Source organism: Antechinus flavipes, chromosome 1 (genome assembly GCF_016432865.1).
Source record: "Antechinus flavipes isolate AdamAnt ecotype Samford, QLD, Australia chromosome 1, AdamAnt_v2, whole genome shotgun sequence".
In the NCBI taxonomy this organism is placed as follows: Eukaryota; Metazoa; Chordata; class Mammalia; order Dasyuromorphia; family Dasyuridae; genus Antechinus; species Antechinus flavipes.
Window position 1 is genome coordinate 495411810 of NC_067398.1, and position 11034 is coordinate 495422843.

Sequence of the window (11034 nt, forward strand, 5' to 3'; positions counted from 1 at the left end):
TCTTTCTTTCTTTCTTTCTTTCTTCTTCCTCTTCTTTTTTCTTTTCTTTTCTTTAAAAAAAACCCCAAATCTTAGCTACCTAAGATTAGCTTAGTTTATGTGATTTACAAAACTATTAATATGCTAGGGCAGCTAAATGCCATTTTCTTCTTCAGGTGATTTTACATATGAGGAAAATGAGGCAAACAGGGTCAAGTGACTTGCCCAAGGTCACATAACTAGTAAGTGTTTGGATTTAAACTTAGGTCTTTTTTATTTGAACTTTGTTCTCCTGACACCAGGCCTAGCACTCTATAATCACCACCTAGCTGCCTTTCATTAAAATATAGTGTACAAAAAATTGGCTTTTTGTGAAAGAAAATAGTTTGATATCATTGAAACAGTTGGGAAATTTTCCACATGTGAAATTCCATTTGCCTAGTCTATTCTTCTTCCTCGGAATTTGATCATTATCTATCAGCAGGAACTAAAATTACAATCACATACACACACATATGTACCAACAAATTTTAGAGTTGGAAAAGGCCTTAATGACTCTTTAGTCCAACCTATATCCAAAAAAGGCACCCAACCAAAACATGTGATGTGATGTGATGAAAAAAGATATTCAAAACATTTAGTTTCTGGATAATTAGCAATTTTATTAATTATGGATAACAAATAATTAATAAAAGGATGGTCATTTGCCTTTCTCTTGTAAACCAAAGACAGATCATGGAGGCCTCTCCATGCTCTGATATGTCCTTGGAAGAGTGGGGCATTCCTGACAGGTGGAAATCAATTCTGACTGGTTAACAATTAATGAGACAGTGGACCTATTAATAAGGAGGTGAGCAAAAAAATCTCCAACCCATTCTGTAGAGAGTATGACCTAATCATGAGATTCAACTGCTTGTAGCAATCTGGGCAAAAGAATCCATCTCTACCCAGATCTCACTGGTTGGTTTTTGCCTTCATAAGCTAAGTCACCCTAATTTCTAATGGAAGTTTCCAAGGACAGACAGACTTATTGCCTAAGGGCAAAATCTTGGTTAGAGTGGATTGGGTTTGTAAGATCCCTAGTTAGGTGGAGTCCCACCCAAGACTGAATAGCGAATACCCTTAGGATTTGGGAAATTTCATCTATCAGCTATGTCCTTCAGAGACTGGCTGAATACGCTACAGGGCCTATATAAAGAAATAGAAAAGAAAAAATCTTAATCTCAATGAATAGTTATTAATATTAGAAAGAAATAATCTTTTCTCTCACCTAAAAAGGAATTGTTCAGGATCTGCTAGAAGACCTTGGAAGAAGGAAGCTGACCAGTTCTGTGGCTCCCCGTTTCATTTGGGGCAATTTTATTTGTTAGAAAATCTTTCCAAAACCTCAGGTCTGCCTTTGTCTCTTTGAAACTCACCCAGCCCTTCCCTAGCTCTGTTCCCAGGGGCCAAAAAGAACAAACCTAATACTTTTTCCTTGTGGCATCTGTTCAATTATGCACTGAAGACAACTGTTCTGGTCCCCTCCCCCACGGTCATTTCCAATCTCTTCTGACTTAACATACCTAGTTCTTTCATTTGACTCTCATTTCACGGTTGTGTGTGTGTATGTGTGTGTGTGCTCAATGTACTAAGACTCAGAAAAAGAATAATTGTAGTAGTCATACTTTAAATTTTGTATTATTTTAAAGGAAGCAAAGTGCTTTACATACTTTCTTTCACTCAGTTCTCACACAGAGCCTGTAAAGTGACAAATGCAATTATTACATTTAGCAATTTTATAGAAGATTAAAATAAGGCTCTGAGATGTTAAATAATTTGCTCATGACTACACAGTGCAGTAAATGACTGAGGCAGAAATGCAATGTTTCACTTACTTCAAACACCAACTCTCCAATAACATATAATGATAATAGTCACATAATAATAACTAATTATTTGAAAAAACACTTTACAGTGTATCCTCATAATAACCTTGTGTTGTAGGTAATTTTATTAGATTGTGAGCTCCTTGAGGGTAGGGACTATCTTGTTGTATTCCCAGCTCTCAAAATAGTACCTAACATACAGTACATACTTAATAAATGTTTGTTGAATTGAATTATTACGTCCTTTGTTTTTAACAGAAAAAAAACTGACAGAAGTAGTGAATTGCACAGGACCATAGAAGTAGTAAAAGTCAAAGGCAAGATTTGAAGGCAGAGGCTTCGACCCTAGAGACAAGGCTTTTTCCACTGTGCCATGGTCCTCTATGAAGCAGTATGACTGGGAAAGAATCTGTGAATGAGAGAAAACAGTGGATGCAAGGAAACTGTCCCATTTTGTCTATGCTTGCATTCCCAGAGCTTAGGTCTGATTACCTTATAGCACATGCTTGTTGATTGAAAGATGGGCAATCTAGGTTCTGCCTTGATACTTCTAAGACATTAAAAGAAAGTATACTGTGTGAGAAATGGATCCTCTCTGGAGGACTGATGTAGAGATGTGGATACAGATAACATATTCATCCTTTTCTAGGTTTCCTCCTGACTTCCTAGACTTATTTTTAAATATTTTAGAAACTTCTTTTTCCTGGAAGATCCCTTTACATTCCCCCACCTCTTTCCAGCTTCTTATCAAGTACTGTCTTTCCCCATTGAAATGTAAGCTCCTGAGGGCAAGGACTGTATTTTTGCTTGCATTTCTATTTCCAGTACATAGCATTTACATAATAGACAGCACTTAGCATAGTATATAAGTGCTTAATAGAGGTTGCTAGTTAGGTTCCAGACCACCACAATGAAACAGATATTGCAATAAAATGACTCAATTTTTTGGTTTACTAGTGCATATAAAAGTTGGATTCATACCATATTATAATCTATTAAGTATGTAATAATATTATATCTAAACACCCCCGCCCCCAAAATACACACACAATGTGCATGCCTTAACTAAAAATACTTTATTGCTTAAAAAAAAAAAGTTAACCATCATCTTAGCCTTTAAAGAGTCACTGGTGGAAGGTCTTCCTTTGAAGTTGATGGCTGCCATTCAGGTTGATGGCTGCTAATGGTTGGGATGGCTGTAGCAACTTCTTTAAATAAGACAACAATGAATTTTGTCTCATGGATTAACTCTTCCTTTCACATAAACAGTTCGAGGCCATTGTGGAGTTATTATTGGTCTATTGGACTAATTTCAATATTGTTGTATCTCAGGAAATAGGGAGGTCCGAGAAGAGAGGGAATGGCAAGTCAGTGAAGTAGTCAGAAGACACATAACATCTATTAAGTTCTTTGCATTATATGGATGCAGTTCATGGAGTCCCCAAACAATCACAGTAGTGATATCACTGATCACTGATCGCAGATCACTATAACAGATATAATAATGAAAACTTTTGAAATACTGAATTACCAAAACATGACACAAAGATATGGTGTGAACATATGGAAAAATGGCACCAATAAACGTGCTTGATAGAGGGTTTTAAAACAATTCGTAAAATAAAATAAAAATCCCACAATATCTAATAATAAAGTGAAGCACAATAAAATGAGGTATCCCTATAAATGCTTGTTGACTTGACAAGATAGGAAGGCAAAGTGGGGAAGGAGTAGAATCCAAGTCCCATTCAAACACAAAGATTTATGATTCATAGAATAAGATTTATACTGGTTTCATGACTTTGAACTATTTTAAACTAATTTGAAATGGTTTCTACTGGTTTGAACTGATTTATGTTGGCTTTAAGTATTTATGCTGGTATAAAGTAGTTTGAATAAATATATATTGATTTTAATTGATTTGAACAGGTATGAACCAATTTATAATGTTTTGAACTGGAAAAGAAGAGGGAAGGCTAAAGTATGTATGACTTTGTGTGTCAAACAGAATTTTGTATTTGATGCTTAAGGTGAAAGAGAGAGAGAGGCAAAAGATATGAAGCAGGGAGGAAAATTTAAGACAAAAAATAAACCAGTCTAGCGCAAAAAAGATGTGAATGTGAAATGCCAAAGAGAGCAAAAGGTCTCATATGTATACATACATATACATATACATATATAAAACTTAAAACAATACTTTTTGTCATAACAAAGAACTGCAATTAAAGTACGTATCCTTAAATTGAGGAAGGCCTGAACAAATTTTAGTATAGAAAAATAATATAATATTATTTCACTATATGAAATTAATAAGATGGAGTGGCAGAGGCAAGATGGTAGAGAAAAGGCAGGGACTCGACTGTGCTCTTCCAAATTCCCCTCCAAATGACTTTAAAAATAACACCTTAAAACAAATTCTGGAGCAGTAGAACATACAAAAGAATAGGATTGAACTCAAGAAGATAATGAAAAAAAAGAGTCAACAGCTTGCTAAAGGAGGCACCAAAAAATCCTGAAGAAATAATGGAATGATATAAAAAAATAAGATTAAGGTATGAAAAAGAAGGATGAAGAAGAAGAGTAAATTATCTCACATAAAAAAAGGTACAAAAGAGCTTTCCAAGGGAAGAACTTTGGAGGGGAAGTTTTGGGTGGGGGGGTATAGGCAACAGTTGAACTTTACTCTTATTGGAATTGACTGAAAGATAGAATAACATATACAGTCAATTAGGTTTATAAATCTATCTTATCCTACATGAAAGCAGGATGGTAGGGGGATAATAAAAAGGATGGTGCTGAATAGAAGGGAATACAGATTGGGGAGACAATGGTTAGAAGCAAAATACTTTTAAGGAGAGACAGAGTAAAAGAAGACAAAGAGAAGGATAAATAAGGGGGAAAAGAAGAATGGAAGGAATTATACATTAGTAATCATAGTTGTAAATGGGATGAACTTACCCATAAAATATAAATGGAAAGCAAAGTAGATTACACGACTTAGACATAAAGTGATAGCATAAGCAAACTAGGGGAGCATGGAATAATTTACCTGTCAGTTTTATGGATAAGGAAAGAATTTATACTCTATCTCTAGAGAGAATATTATGGGATGTAAAATGAATAATTTTGATTATATAAAATTAAAAAGGTTTTGTGCATATGCACGCACATACACAATTCAGAACACCTAATGCAACCAAAATTAGAAGGGAAGCAGAAAACTGGGAGGGGGGATAATTCACAGCAAGTTTCTATGATAAAGATCTCATTTCTCAAATGCGTGGGGAATTGAGTCAAATTTACAAGAATACAAGTCTTTTCCCAATTGATAAATGGTCAAAGAATATGAAAAGATAGTTTTCAGATGAAAAAATCAGAGCTATCTATCGTCATATGAAAAAATACTCTAAATCACTATTGGATTAGAGAAATGCAAATTAAAACAACTCTGTGATATCATCTCATACCTATCAGATTGCCTAACATAACAGAAAAGGAAAATGATAAATGTTAGAGAAGACGTGGGAAAATTGAGACACTAATGCATTGCTGTTGGAGTTGTGAACTGATCTAATCATTCTGGAGAGCAATCTGGAACTCTGCCCAAAGGGCTATAAAACTGTGCATATCCTTTGACCCAGCAGTATCACTACTGGGTCTGTATCCCAAAGAAATTTTTTTAGAAAAGGCGTTATTATGTGCAAAAATATGTACAGCAGCTCTTTTTGTAGCAGCAAAGAATTAGAAATTGAAAGGATGTACATCAATTGGGGAATGGCTGAACAAGTTGTGCTATACAATTGTAATGGCATATTATCATGGAATAAGAAATGATGAACAAGATGTCAAAAAACCTGCAGAAATTGATAAATAGTCAAAGGATATGAACAATTTTTAGATGAAGAAATTAAAACCATTTCTAGTCATATGAAAATATGCTCCAAATCACTATTGATCAGAGAAACGGAATCAAGACAACTCTGAGATACCACTACACACCTGTCAGCCTGGCTAGAATGACAGGAAAAGATAATGCAGAATGTTGGAGGGAATGTGGGAAAACAGGGACAATGATACATTGTTGGTGGAACTGTGAACACATCCAGCCATTCTGGAGAGCAATTTGGAACTATGCTCAAAAAGTTATCAAACTGTGCATACCCTTTGATCCAGCAGTGTTTCTACTGGGCTTATACCTCAAAGAGATAGTAAAGAAGGGAAAGGGACCTGCATGTGCCAAAATGTTTGTGGCAGCCCTGTTTGTAGTGGCTAGAAGCTGGAAACTGAATGGATGCCCATCAATTGGAGAATAGCTGAATAAATTGTGGTATATGAATGTTATGGAATATTAGTGTTCTGTAAGGAATGACCAGCAGGATGAATACAGAGAGGACTGGAGAGATTTACATGGACTGATGCTAAGTGAAATGAGCAGAACCAGGAGATCATTATATACCTCAACAATGATACTGTTTGAGGATATATTCTGATGGAAGTGGATCTCTTCGTTACATAGAGCTTTAATTGATCAAAGATGGACAGAAGCAGCTACACCCAAAGAAAGAACACTGGGAGATGAATATAAACTGCTTGCATTTTTGTTTTTCTTCCCGGATTATTTATACCTTCTGAATCCAATTCTCCCTGTGCAACAAGAGAACTGTTCGGTTCTGCACACATATATTGTATCTAGGATATACTGTAACCTATTCAACATGTAAAGGACTGCTTGCCATCTAGGGGAGGGGATGGAAGGAGGGAGGGAGGGGAAAAATTGGAACAGAAGTGAATGCAAGGGATAATGCTGTAAAAAATAACCCTGGCATGCGTTCTATCAATAAAAAGTTATTAATAAAAAAGACTAAATCATGAAAACCACGCATATATTTTGAAAACAAAATTTTAGCTCCCAGTCTTATTGTCATTTCATTTGCCCCTATAATTCAGATTCTGCTGGGACCTCCACCTTCCCTGAGGTAGTCCTTTAATTAATTGATGCTTTGCAACAATCCTTCCTGATATGCTCTGTATTTTCTATAAGAAGGATCCAATCACTCAGCTCTGCCCCTAGACAATACCTAACTACAAAAGGTGACTAACCCTGTCTGCTGGCTCCTGTGAGCTGTGGCTTAGCACCTCTGATGTAAAATATAGATGTGAAATGTTGGGAAGATTAATGAGAAAAATGTCCCCAAAGTGTTTTAAACTCCTCATAAAAAAAGAAAAGCAGTGTTAGACAAATGCAAGGTAATCTTTTATTTTCAGAACAAAGAGTGGGGAAGATGACAACAGACTGATTAAGTAGGAAATGGTAAGGAAATATGCAGTCATAGGAAACAGGCAAATCAAAGTCATTTTAGATTCTTCTTGTTTTCAATGTGACATGTCCCTGCTGGAATTGTCTATTTGCATCAGAGAGTAATGATCTCTAGTAAGACTATACCCAGCATTTCATTTCAATTTCATTCAATTTCATTATCCTATGCTTTCCATATACTTAGTGATGATGAGTCTTTTTTCAGTTATGTCCAATTGATTGTGACTTCTTTTGGAGTTTTCTTGCAAAGATACTGAAATGGTTTGCCATTTCCTTCTTCAGCTCATTTTACAGATGAGAAAACTGAGGCAAACAGGATTAAGTGACTTGCCCAGGGTCACACAGCTAATAAGTGTCTGAGAACAGATTTGAACTCACTTATTCCTGACTTTGGACCCAGCGTTCTATTTACTGCACTACCTAGCTGTCCCACAAAGCTACCATCCAATTAATTATTCTTCTTTTCTTCATTGCTAAACTCCTGGATAGATTCATCTACACTTACCACTTTCACTTCCTTACCATCCACTCTTTCCTTTACAATTTGGTTTACTCCCCCAACAACTATGCTGGAACTGTTCTTTCAGAGATCATCAATGATTTCTTGATTAAATAGTCCAATGGTCTTTCCATCATTTCCATCTTCCCTGAATGTTCTGCAGTAATTGACCTGGCTACCTCCTTCTCCTACATACTGTCTTGAGTTCCATGACACTGTTCTCCTATGATTCTCCTACTATTAGTGTGACTGCTCTCAGTCTCTTTTGATGAATTATCTGAACTCTGATTAAAGCAATGAATAGCCACCTAATCATGTCCCCAGAGGACTTAGGAGGATGCATACTAACCACTTTCTGTCAGAGAGGTCATGGACTCAGTGCAAAGGCATATCTTTTGTTTATAGTTGCTATATGGATTTGTTTTATTAGACAACTCTTATGTATTATACATTTTTTCCTTTAGCTTGGTTTTTAATTGGGGCAAAGGGAAAGGGGGTATAGAGGAAGAGTTAGCAATAGTGATGCCAAAAGAAAGCTACTGAACAATTTTTAAATTTTTACAAAGAAGAACAGATGGGAATTTAGAAAAATGCATAGGCAAGCAGGACAGTTTTGAAATTTTGGCATGGAATTATTAAACACTTAAAAAGCAAACAGTATGAGATGGAGATTCTTTTTTTTTTTTGGTATATAATCTCTGTGTTCTGCTGTATATGGAAATGCTTTTTCGTCTTTCTGTTTAGAATAAAAAATTGCAATATTTTTAATAAAGATTTTTTAAAATGATAGGAACCTTGGGGAAAAGTGACAATCATTTCTTAGACTGTGATAGAGATCTGGCATGCCCTCTAGATTTGAGGAGAGCAAAATTTCAAATTTTTTGGACTAAAAAAAAACTATTTAGGATTCTGTGGACTGAACTTTTATAGGGGATTTTATATTTAACTTAGAAAGGAGAGGGAACTGTCAAAAATGAAATGTTGAAGACACAAAAAGAAAACAAATATGAGAAAAAGGAAAAATAGAGGTTGTTTTAAGAAACTAGTGTAGATGTGTGGGGAGCTCACCAATCAATTTATTTTAAAATAGATATGTACAGAAAATGGAAGCCAGGGCAGGTAACAGAAGCTGAATGTAAAACCATTGTCAGAATATTGTCAGAAATGCTAAAACTTGAAAAGGACTGATGATGGTTTGCAAAATTAAGAATAATGAAAAAAGGCTGAAGATTTCTTTCTTTTTACTTATACTGGGAGAAAGAAGAATCAAGGAAAAATAGAATCATCTTTCAAAGTGGAAGGGATAATGGGTAATAATATAAAGAAAACAATGTTTATTTTAATTTATTTAATTTAATATTTAACGTTTATTTTGATGCTTTCTCTTCCATGGAGAATGGCATTTAGACGGAATAGAACAGAACAAAAAATGGCTGTAAAGGAGCTAATATTTTAAAGAAGAAAAAAGTAAGAAATCAGCTGACCTAAATGAATCCAAGTCATCTGACCTAAAGCAACTACATCCTTGGGTACTGAAACAACCAGCAGATGTGACTGCTGAACTGCTGCAGAGCCAGTTCCAAGAGAACTCATGAGGTGCTTCAGGTCATGAAAAAAAAAATCTGATTAAAAAAAAAAAAAGGAAAGAGAATAGAATCTAACAAACTATGACTGATTCCTGGGGAAATTCAAGAAAATTTTATTAAAAGAAGTGTCATGAACATCTAAAAAAGAAAATGCTAGTCTCAAAAAACCCAGCATGGCTTCATCAAGAACAGACTAACCTTATTTACTTTTCTGATAAGAGGTACTCAATTACTTGATCAGACCAATATCATCCAGATTTTAGCAAAGCATTTGACAAATCATCTTATATAAATTTTGTGGAAACTATGGAGAGATGAGGGCTAGATGAAAATTTAATTGTTCAATTGTTTCAATCGTGTCTAATTCTCCATGATTGCATTTGGAATTTTCTTAGCAAAGATACTGCAGTGGTTTGCCATTTTTTTCTCCAGCTAATTTTACAGATGAGGAAATCAAGGCAAATGGAGTTAAGTGACCTGTGCAGAGTCACACAACTAATAAGTGTCTGATGTCAAATTTGAACTCAGGAAGAGTCTTCCTGATTCCAGACCTGGCACTCCATGCTCTTGCACTATTTAGCTGCCCTAGATGATAATGCAATACATTTTAAAATACTTGAATGGTGCAACTCAAAGAAGAAGGAGACCGCCAGAAGAGCTTTGGTTTTATGCTTTTAACAGTTTTATCTGTGCCTTATCTCTTACAGAAATACAAGGCATCAATATAGATGATATGAAGCTGGGAGGGGTAGCTAATACATAATGGATGAGAGTTGGGATCCTCCCAAAAAAATCATGACAAAATGATCTTGAGCTAAATCTAATAAGATGAAATTTAGGAGGGAAAAATTTTTATGTGTTATCTTTGAATTCACAAAATTGACCTCATAAGCATAAGATTGGCTAGTAATTTGAATTGAAAAAGATCTGCCAATTTTAATGGACCACAAGGTAGCTAAATAATATAATGGATAGACTGTTGAGTTTGGAATCAGAAAGCCTTAGTTTAACCCCTGCTCAGAAAAATATCTGTGCGACTGTTTCTGAACAAGTCATTTAATGTCTTTCCTTCATTTTCCTCATTCATAATATTAATAGCACTTACTTAACAGGGTTGTGATAAAGATCAAATGACATAATAGATACCAAATCCTTTGTAAAGCTTGAAATACTTTATAAATGTTAGTTTTTATTATGTCAACTTGTGATATGGTAGTCAAAAACTAACAGAATTATGGGCTTTATTTAAAGAGGCAGAGTTTCTTGAAATAGGTGATGGGAACCCTCATTCTGCTTTGGACAGATCACATCTAAAGCATTATGTTCATGATAAATGCTGAGTGCAAATTGAAACTTTTTTTTCATTTTATTTTTCTTGCATTTTTTGTTTGTAATATGGCAAATATGTTTACAAGACAGAAATATGTTTTGCACAATTTTACATGTATAATGGGTATTAGTATTACTTGCCTTCTCAATGGGTGGGAGAAGGTTTGGGGGAAGAAGAAAATTTGAAATTCAAAATTAAAAAAAAGTTGAAATAAAAAGCATTTTGTTCAATTCTCAGTACTGCAATTTAGGACATATAATTATAAATTCAAAAGTGTCCAGAAAGTAAAACAGTGAAGCACTTTGAGACCATGACACATGAGGATTGGTTGAAGGAACTTGGGGAGAGGAGGTTAACATGGAGAAGAGAAGGCTGGTAAGGAAGGAGAATATGACTACTATGGTCAAATATTTGAAGGGTTGTAATACAAAGGAAGGAATCAACTTGTTTTATTT